Source organism: Chroicocephalus ridibundus, chromosome 5, assembly GCF_963924245.1.
Source record: "Chroicocephalus ridibundus chromosome 5, bChrRid1.1, whole genome shotgun sequence".
Taxonomy (NCBI): Eukaryota; Metazoa; Chordata; class Aves; order Charadriiformes; family Laridae; genus Chroicocephalus; species Chroicocephalus ridibundus.
This window is the reverse complement of record NC_086288.1, coordinates 29,421,945-29,432,395: the sequence shown is the minus strand read 5'-3', so window position 1 is coordinate 29,432,395 and position 10,451 is coordinate 29,421,945. Positions and strand designations below refer to the sequence as shown.

Below are 10,451 nucleotides of genomic sequence, written 5' to 3'. Positions count from 1 at the left end.
GGGGTGCCGGGTAGGACGTGTATACACACACACGCGCACACACATATATATATGTATAGATATGGCCTCGTGTTCCCCCGAGCAGCAGGCGCCGGGGCCCGTTCCGTCCGTCCGTGCAGGAGGAGGCGGTTTCTGCTCCCTGGGGAAAACCTGCCGGCGCCTGAGCACCCACTGAAACCATCATTCACCCCACACCGCGAGCACAGAGGTTCATCAAGATCGTGTGCTTTATTTGTTTCATTTAACTTGCTGTTTTGCCGATTCCATATTTAATTGACTCGGTAGTCTCACCCGCCGGTGATCCAGACTCACCAGGCAAAAGGGAAAAAAAAGGCAGCGAATGGAGAAACGAGCTGCTTCTCAATGCCGGCGGCCAGGAAGGGTTCCAGCCGAGGAAGGATTAGGCAGGTTTATATTAAGTATGATGGAGCTTTCAGCGTTACCAGCAAATTGCCAAGCCCTGGACGCCTGGTCCAAGCACCCACAGCAGGGACTTGGTCCGTGCGCGGCAGATCCCCCTCAGCTCACGTCCCCCGATCTCCTCCTAGCCGGGGGAGCAGAAGGTGGCAATACTCATCCGAACCCCTTCCCCGCACGGAAACACACCACAGCCGGGCCGGCACAGGTGTATGGCACTACCAGCTGGAGGCTTCGGCTGTTGGCAAGCAGAGCACAGAACTTCACAACTGTCAGGTACCTCTCTCTGTCTGTCACAAAACAGTAATTCCATGTCAAGAATTGTACCTGTCTCTAAGGGTACGTCTGCCCCGGGGCTGCAGGGGCACCGTGTGGCTTCAGGACAGCCCCAGACTCTGCCAGCTCCCACCCTCCTGAGCCATGGGACGCTGCTGTCCTAAGCCCCTCCGGCAGCTGAAGACACCCTGAGGCTCACCTGGGCCCTCCGTCAAATCTCTACCTCTTGGTGGGCCATGGAACACCTCGGGTTTTATCTGCTGCCATGCCTGCGTGCGAACTGCCACGCGGACCTGTCGTCTTCCCTTGGTTGGGATGTGTCGGCAAGCAGAGAGGCAGGATTACATCCAGCATTTGTGGGTCAGCAACGACTCTAAAGCTACTTTACTAAAAAGCTGTTTCTGGGAGAGCAATCACGTCTGTTCCTACTCGCCCAGAAGACAGTACCTCAAAATGCAGAATCCTGAGAGGTGGAGCCCTCTCAAAGAGAGGAAAAGGCAAAGATAGAAGGGCTGTTATTTTAAAACCAAGAGGCTTTAATGCTTGACACTGCTGATGTCTTGCTCTACCGTTTTAGCTGTCTCAGTTTCTTTCCACCGCCACTTAGAATTATATTTCTGACCAGTTAGAATTATATTTCTGACCATAATAACTACAGGGGTTGCAGCAGTTAAATTTTCCCCAGACCTTGGCCCTCAATGGGACAAATTAGAAGTTCTGAGAAATTTATTCCAGCCGCTATGGAAGAAAACTATCGCTTTGCTGCGTGCAAATAGCAGGGTGAAGCCCTGCAGAAATCAAGCGCAAAACGAGACCTACCACAGCTGAAATTTTTGATGGTTCCACAGGAGATCGGAAGGCTGTAAAGGATATCTGGATTGCCACAGCACTCCTAATTTACAAAAAGGGTCTAAAAATTAAATGGAGCTGTTTTAAAAAGTAAGATCTTCAAGCAGCATAGTGGAGCCCGTATTTCAGACTGCTATTCGTCAGCAAAAATGATGCCCGATTGGACAAACAGGAGAAAATACATCAGGATGAGAGGGATAACAGTAGGTTTGAGCTCCAAGTTGGCTCCATGAGAAAAGGCTGCAGCAGTGCAGAACTCCTGTGAGCCTCCAGAGAGAGGCATTTCATTTTCCTTCTGAAATGTTCCTGTCACAGAATGTCTGGTAGGGGATCTGCAGGCATCCGTTCTGCTTTACCCGCGAAGGCATTCGTTAGCGAGTAGGGTGTTTTCAGGCTTTGAGACCAGGTTCATCCCTGCACATTCATGCAGAATCCCTTCTTCAGGGTGACCTAGAAATAGAGGCACAGCATGAGGAACGTAGGGTTTGTAATTATAGTGGTTAAAATGCTTTCAATTCCCCCTAGAAATCTACCCTTTAAAGCTCTCTCCCTTGAAATCACTTTCCAGAGTTAGGACCCAAAGGAAGTAAGAAGTTACATTCCTGATAACAGAGGAAGTTAAGGGAGGTGACAGAGGACTGAGATGCACTTTATTCAGCACTATGTTTTAAGGGAACCGGCTATCTAAGGAAGGTGTTGGAAAGAGGTGACAGAAACAGCCATTTAGGGGAGAAACTTGTGATTGGAGATAAATATTCCAGATGCTTCAGACAGGTGTGCATTCCCTTATCTGCCCCAAGCAGATGAGTTACCCCTTGGAAATGCAACTAAGACTACATAAGCCACTTTTCTCCACATGTGGGTCGACTCTTCAGGGAATTCGGTAAGGCAGAATTTCCCTCTACCAGTCATGTTGACTCTTACAAGTAGATCATATTTATCCAGGTCTCCACTGGTTCTATTGCCCACCATAGTTCCCAGTGATTTGCACGGGAGAGAGAGCAGACTTCCCGTCAGGCACCCCATCTTCCATGGAACTCTGTAAAAACTGCCATCCCGTTTGCCACCCAGCACACACCAGGTATCGGTACACTTTAAAAACTGTAGTTACACACACCTGTTAGCAATTTCCATCTGGTCCTAGTGGTTTCCTACTGTTCATTTTATCAGTTTCATCCATTCTCTCTTCAACATCCCTTCCATTTCCAGGATATCCACTGATTCAAATAGTTTATGACCTTCTCTGCAACGGCCTTCTTTTCTTTGAGTACTCCTGTTAATACCATGGTTATCATTTAGTCCACCAGACTTCTGGAAGGCATCCCGTTCCTAAGGACTGAAGAAAGATTTACTATTAGCTTTGATTCCTTTTGGGGGGGACGCAATCTAACTGTTTTCTTACATTTAATCTGCAGGAATATGTGGGGGTTTTCTATTTTTTTTATTTCAGTATTACTTCATCTTTTTTTAGAGAAAGCTTCTTGTTTCTAATAGCCTCCTTTAGCCTGTTTTTACCTGTGCTGTCTCCCTTTTGCCCATTTTCAAGTCTTCATTAATACTCCAAGCGTGACCTTACGTTTCTAAAATGTGTGTCTTAAAATAGCTTCCTTGTTGCCTCTGAAAATTTAATTTAGCTGCACTTTTAAAGTTACTTTTTAACAAACTCTCTTATTTTTACATAGCTCCTCTTTTTGAAACTTGAGGACAAATTGGGTGAATTTTTTGGCTGCTGTAACGATACGGCATCAAAGTATGTTAAGACGGTTGTCACAGAATGGCTCTTCCGATATGAGATTTCAAACCAGATCCTGAATGCTACTCAGAGTGAAGTCAAAAGCTGTCTATCTTCTTGTGGGCTTTCTAACAAGCTGTTCCATGGAAGAGACACTGAAAATGTCAGTCTCTCTGTTACACCTAGGTGTAACATTTGTACGATCTACATATAAGCAACAAAATCTCCCGTTCCTGCTGTATTTTCTGCCCTTGCTGATCAACTTGATCCTCCTTGGCATTTCACTATTAGTAAACCAGACCCAGTATCAGGTTGGTTAATTATGGAATAAGTCAGTAATTATTTGTACTCCTCTAAAATCTCCCTCTTTAGGCTTGACACGTTAACCTATGCACATATGATTTGATTTCTAATAACTTTGTTAACTGGATTTGATTTAAATAGCAGCTTTTCCAAAACCAAAATGGTTTTAAGGGGAGGTGAACTTCCTGTCACTCTGAAATCTGGCCAACACAGACTAAAACGTCACCTGGCTCGATAACTCTTACAGGGGCTGTGGTACTGTGAGACTGTTACTGGAAGAATGTTTATAGAGGTGCAAGTAAATCCACATCCACAGCTACACTGTGCCAGCAGAAAAAGTACTGGGAAGGGCTTACGGTACTCAGGCAAAGGGCTTTGCTTCAAGACTTCAGGATTTTTATAGGACTCCAGACAGCAGATGGATATGTGAATGTTTTAATAAAAAGTATCTGTTACTGGCAGTATCAGTACACAATCTTGAAGAGAGGCCATAGTTTCCAAGCCACCAGGGTGGTGCAGGGTATCGTATTTATTGTTTCTTTACTACTAGGAGATAGAATAAAGCGGCCTTCTGCTACATTTGTTTGTAGATCACTGAATGGCCATTGGCTGTAATGAAAATGTATTGGAACAGTAAATTTCCTGCTGTATTTTTTCTGCCGTGGAATTCATTTTAGTGTTATGATTTGATTTTTATTTAAGAGAGGCAGAGAGTTCAATAAAGTAATGTTTTATCTGCCACCTGACAACTCTAAAGGAAAACACAACAAATATATATTTTTTAATATATTTAATAATATTGTTTTATAAAATAAATAGTGAAAAAGTTTTCAAAATAAAAAAACTGGGACATATCTTCCCAGTGATAAAACAGAAATTAAGACAGACAATATTTTTCCTTATGCTGCATAATCCTAACCCATGTTATGATGGCAAAGTAAGAACAAAATCTATTAAATTTGTATGTTCAGAAAATACGTCAATACATGCAGAAGCATTACTGTTTGTCCACTGACATACTCTTCATTTTATCTATTTTATAAAATTTGGTTCCTAGCAATTCTTTACAGACTGTTTAATGTGAATACACTAATTAATAAACCTTCCTATTTATTTGCCTAATATGTCACCAGATGGATCTGATATTCCATTTTACTTGTTTGGCAACCACGCACGTTCTTTGACTGCCTGTTTTAATCCTGCCTTTAAGTCTCTTAACATAAATAAAGATAATCCATCCAGAATCCTCTTCCTCTCTGATCATTTTATCTTCAGCTTCTTCTGTGTTTAACCTTATATTTTTATTCTCAATGAACCAAGAGTACAGACCTACATTTTAGAGCTTTAAATGTCATTTTACTGAGAAGAACTGCGGATGAGCGTTAACCACCAAATGATACTGAATGTCACATTGCATTTGGCTGTATTCTCATTTTTCTTATGCATTACAGGGATAACAGCATGAAGTCCTCTATAAGACAGGTATGCTTACTAACAGTTTTTAATAAGACAGACGAATATATTAAATCTGAGTTCTGAACGTGGCCTACCTTATTACCTCACAAATAGGAAGTAAGCATCTGTTGTGATTTGGTACATGTTCTTCTTTGATTTGTTGAGCTACAAGGGCACAAAGCCTCTGAAGATGACATCAGAAGTTATCCAACAACTTATAATAGCAATGAGAGGATTATGAGCTACACTAATCTTTTCTTTGAATCACCGACACACATAAGCAACATCCTCATAAGTGATGTGCCCGCCTTGCAAGTGACATCATCTCCAAACTAACTAAAAGGAAAATCAAGACAGAAGGCAAAGAAGTATCATAGATACATCCACAAAATCATACCCTTTGAAGTTACAGTGGAAAAAGAGAAGGGTCTGAAGTAAAGAAACGTTGAATATCCCTTCTTCAGTAATCCTCGCACACTTTAGAGCTCTATCAGTTTTCAGTGTGAATCTAGTAGCTGTTACGAACATCTGTCTCATTCTTCAAAGTGCGGCAGCAAAGTCAGAGGTGTGCAAGGACAAGCTCTAATTGATCTGCACACCTGTATCTCACTGATTTGAGTGGAAATGGAGCAGATCACTCACATCGGCAATAGAACACTTTTAGTATCATTGTGTTTCATGTGATTAAAACTCCAACCATCTTAGTTTGATTTTGAAACCTGAAAATAAGAAGAAATTTTAATGTCTCATAGTATTGTCCATGATATCTAAAGCGGAAACAAAGCACTGTTAGTATTTTACTACGATTAAGTGTATTTTTTTTATGGCCTTGACTTTGATGACAAAAACTGGGTGAAATCCCTGTTGATACCAGTAACATTCCCACGGAATTCACTGGGCCAGAACTCCACTCTATGACTTTTATTGTGTTTCCATAGTACAGAATAAAAATTTTTATCACCTCATGACACATTCATGGATTCTTTCAAATATTACAAGCAGTGGAGTTTCGCTCTTTAAAGCTTGCAACTTATTGGTTAAATAGGAATGCTTTTTATAAAATACCATTTTGTTTAAAAAGATGCAGCTTGTTTTCCTTTGTTCTTGTCCCATGATAAACTACCAGCTTCCTATGCATATATTGGAAAATGCTAAGATTCTTGGATACGGGAAGAGTGTTCTTTGAATTCAGAGAGAATCGTTCTTAAACCACACAGAAGTTTTGATCCACTATATTAATACGTATGCTGCAAGAGGCAGCATGGCTTGAACAGTCGAAACAAAAGAAAACAATGTGCAGGATCTTCCTTTCCACCACAACTAGAGAAAGCATCTTGGAATTAGCTGTGAGTAAGCCTGCTCCAGTCTGAACTGTGGCTGCAGTGGGCCCTTCAGTAACTTAGCTCGTATCTCCACCAATGGAAGGAATAAGAGTGATGCAGGGGCTTACAATATACTGCAAGCTCTTTTGACTTTGAGAATTAGAGAGACTTTGAAATCCCACACAATTTTTCTTTAAAGAGGAAAAATGAAGACAGGTATTTCTTTGATGCAACTCTGTTCATTTATGAAGGATGTTTATAAAGTCCTTTTTTTTTTTTTTCACCGGCCATAGTAAGACTATTGTGCTTCGACTACAGGTTTGTCTTTTCTTCTGTGTACTGTTTCCCACAAGGGCTCTCTTTCACTCTTGTTTTTTAAGATCACGCTACATGTATTTTGTGGCCATCTTTGAGACATTTTCTTTGTGTGCATTTGTGATGGTTTTGCATTTTCTCTTTTTCACATCCATGTGCAAACTTACATAACTGTTGCATTTGGTACGAGAATCTCAGTAAGTGCCTCTACCATCTGGCCAAGCCATAATAGTGCACATTTGCATTTGGTCTAGCTCCTGGGTGGTATTTTTGCATTGTTTCAGCCATCGCTAAACAAAGAGGCATTTAATTGTGTCTTCAATGAGCCTGAACAGAAGACAGCTACTACACCCAAGAGCTTCACTGGGAAAGTGTGATTGCCCAGCCCCCATTACTGCAACATACAGAAGCAAAGCCAGGAGGGGGAACATGAGCTAAGGCACTCTCTTAATTAAGTAATGTCAAATTCAGTGGCCGTTTTCTTCCCAACTAGCAGCTGTCTTAGCTACCAGCTGCTCTAGCTTTTTTGCAGCAGCTATCTGACCCATGAGACATTGCTGACCTCTCCTCCTGCCCTTGTTTGCTAACCTCACGCACTCCCAACCTCGCATCACTTTGGAGAAGTTGGGAGGACAGCAGGAACACAGAACTGACATAAATCAAGGACCATGAATGGGCTATAAAATTTCTGACTCACGCGCCTCTGTGTGCGTTTGTCTGTGACACAGAGGGACAGGCAGCTAGAAAGTGACATGAAAAACCTGACAGAGAAAAAAGAGCTCCACCCAGGGAAGGTCATCGCAAAGGTCAGTGAACTTCCTTGGTGAGAATGAGTGTGCCACCAGATAATGGGAAATGGCAGTGGATGGACCTCCAGGAGGCGCAAATCAGTTCACTTATCAAATCAGAAAATCAAGGCCAAATTGGAAAACAAAGCATTGAAATACCACAGAATCGACATAATTTTTACTATGGGGATGATAATACAGGGCTGTTTAAAACTAAAAACCACCACAACAACAATAAAAAAAAATCTTAGGTCAAAACTTTCGGAGTTAGTTACTCTAGGTGGATCAGCAAATGCAGTCCGTGTTCTTTCCAAACACTGAGGAGGACAAATAAGCAAGTTTGTTAATTCCTCAGTTAAGGGGTTCACTGTTCTTTAAATTACATATATTTTTAAATTGTTTTATTAATATATGCATCCTTGGCTTCTCCAAGGAAGCAAGGAAACTGCATGCTTTTATTTTCCATTGCAGAAATGCAGTAAATAAATGAAACTGAGTAACAGAAGGAACCCTGTGTACTAGTTCGAGGTCCTCTTTTTTTCTAATGTGCATCATTATCAGCCACTACAAAAGGAGTACGAACATATATCAGCGTTGTCCCGGTAAGGATACTGAAAGATACAAATAGGAATAAATTGTAAAGTTATCCTCAGACATGAAATTAAATGTGAATTTAATACTCACAAAATTTAGTAAAGTATCCTAAATTATTAATGATTATTGATGAAATCGCATCAAGAAGCAGATGATGATGTTTGAGCAGAAGAACCAGTATGCTTCAGGTTTTTTATACCATGTCAGTGACACCAAGCACTCGTAAACCCCGCTTAAGCAGGTAAATGATGTCTACAACTCCTTAGGGTTCTTTAAATGGCACAAAGTGGCAACTAAAGTGTGCGGAGGTACCTGTCCTTCGATTTGTTGGTTACTTGGAAAAGGAGCGTTGATTTTTCATGGGCTGTACACAATACAATATCTGCTAGCAACATGGATCATTTAAAAGTGATTCTGCCTGTTCAGGAACATTTTGCTTTAGGGTTAAAGCAAGCCTTTAATAATGACTTGGATTTGGAATATGTAAAATCACAGTCTGTGAATGTCTCCTTTAAAGATATTTCATGATGTTGGTTGGCAATTGGTTGCCTGTCTTCAGAATCTGGACCTACACGCTGTCACAGCATGAGCTGCACGCATCAATAAGTAGCTACTTTCACGCAAAGAAAATAATAGTTGTAATCTTTGTATTTTACAACCATCTTAGAAACATTTCCTAATTCACTCTTACGGTATTCTCTTTCTAAGAACAATAGGCGGAGACAAGTATTACCAACACTAGAAAAATGAAGGTGAGAACTGTCAGAAAGACAGCTGTCCACCTGCAATTACACTTCAGTAATAGCATGGCATCAAATTCCTTTGGTTGTTTGACCATGCTAGTGCAAGTGTTTATCACACAGCAATACAAGATCGGATACTTTGTTATCTGTCGCCTTGGTCCTGTAATTAGCTGGGCTACTTAGCCACTTTTTACCAATTACATTGTCATAAGATAGCAAGTATGTTTATATGAATACACTTATTCTGACAAAAGAATAGGATGTATGCTTTTCTGCTCTGGAGTTAATAAGTGGAAACTTTCGCTTAAACTCTAAGCATAGGAGATATATATTTTTTTTATTAAAGATGCGGTCAGAAGACCACAGGGAATAACAGTTGCAGAAAATGCTGAGATCATAGTTTGGTTTTTGAATCACACTTTCTGAGGATTTACCTGGATGCCAGGAAATGAGGAGAATGTTTTGCATTCTAAGATCAGAGTAAGGATTGGTGTAGTTTAATTTAAGTCAACGATATTGAAGTAGGAAAACAGAATCCGATCCTGCCACATTTTGACTGAAATGATAGGCCGTGCCTGCCAGCTAGTGGGAAGACAACAGAGATTTAAACAAGGAGTGGAATCCCAGCACTAAGGCTGGATCTAGCAAATATGTGATCTGAAGTCTTTTGCAGCTATTCTCCTACTCAATAGGCATCTCTCCATGTTCTTTTTAAAAGCAACTTCATCTTGATTTATGAACCAGTAAAAAGTGTCTTGCATTGGTATTAAGTTAGAGATGTTTCAGTACTATCAATAGCTTTGACAGAGAACATAAGCACAATTAGCTTTATAGGCACAGGTAGCATTTTTTTTGAGATCAATCCATGTAAATGGGAGAAATATAGTGTATGTATTATGTATGTGTGCCCCATCCCTGGAAGCGTTCAAGGCCAGGCTGGATGGGGCTTTGAGCAGCCTGGTCTAGTGGGAGGTGTCCCTGCCCATGGCAAGGGGGGTTGGAACTAGATGGTCTCTATGGTCCCTCCCAACCTAAATCATTTTATGATTCTATGATTAGTCACAGCTAATTTTATGACAGATCACTGGTACGCAATCTTTCTTTTCCCAGGAAGAAAACCGGCATCCTTCCCGTGATGATGCCACCGCGACCCTGCAGCCTGTTTTCCTAATTTTAGTTACGGCCTTACTGAATATCGGATTTGTGATTTAGTGGGTTTGGTTTGGTTTTCTTTTTTTTTTTTTTTTTTTCTTTTCCCCTTCCAAACAAGAGCTAAAAATAGACAGAACGGATTAATTTAAAGTATACGCGCAGACTTACAGAACAGCGCGCTCCATAACAAGGACGATGCGCTTGCGAACCGCGGGATACGAGCCCCACTGAGGTGAAACCACGAGAAGGCAACGAACTTCCTTCTTCCTGGCAGATGGAAGCGCACGTATTTCAGCCCGAATTTCAAGGAGATGGGAGCAAGCGGGAGTCTGGCTTCTCCTCTTACCTCAGCCATCCTCTCACCTCCAGCCCCCAGCTCTCCCCCCCGCGCCGTCCGGGGGCGTTACGGTTCCTGAAGGGGCACCGGCGGCTCCAACCGGCGCTTTCCCGCCTGGCCCCGCGCCTGTGAGGAGGGAAGGGCGGGCGGGGAGAGGCGAGGAGGGGA

General features: G+C 41.8%; 1 long non-coding RNA gene across 3 annotated transcripts; it reads right to left on the bottom strand.

Moving 5' to 3' along the window:
* Window positions 1-209: 209 nt before the first annotated feature.
* On the bottom strand, window positions 210-10,449 carry LOC134516082 (uncharacterized). 3 transcript variants are annotated; one of them, XR_010071214.1, is made up of 4 exons: window positions 10,293-10,440; window positions 10,115-10,213; window positions 2,660-2,878; window positions 210-1,992 (listed from the first exon to the last, which is right to left on the bottom strand). It is a non-coding gene; the product is annotated as an uncharacterized LOC134516082 (long non-coding RNA). The 3 variants fall into 3 exon arrangements; XR_010071212.1 differs by lacking the exon at window positions 10,115-10,213 and having other exon boundaries at window positions 10,293-10,449; XR_010071213.1 differs by lacking the exon at window positions 10,293-10,440 and having other exon boundaries at window positions 10,115-10,280.
* Window positions 10,450-10,451: the final 2 nt, after the last annotated feature.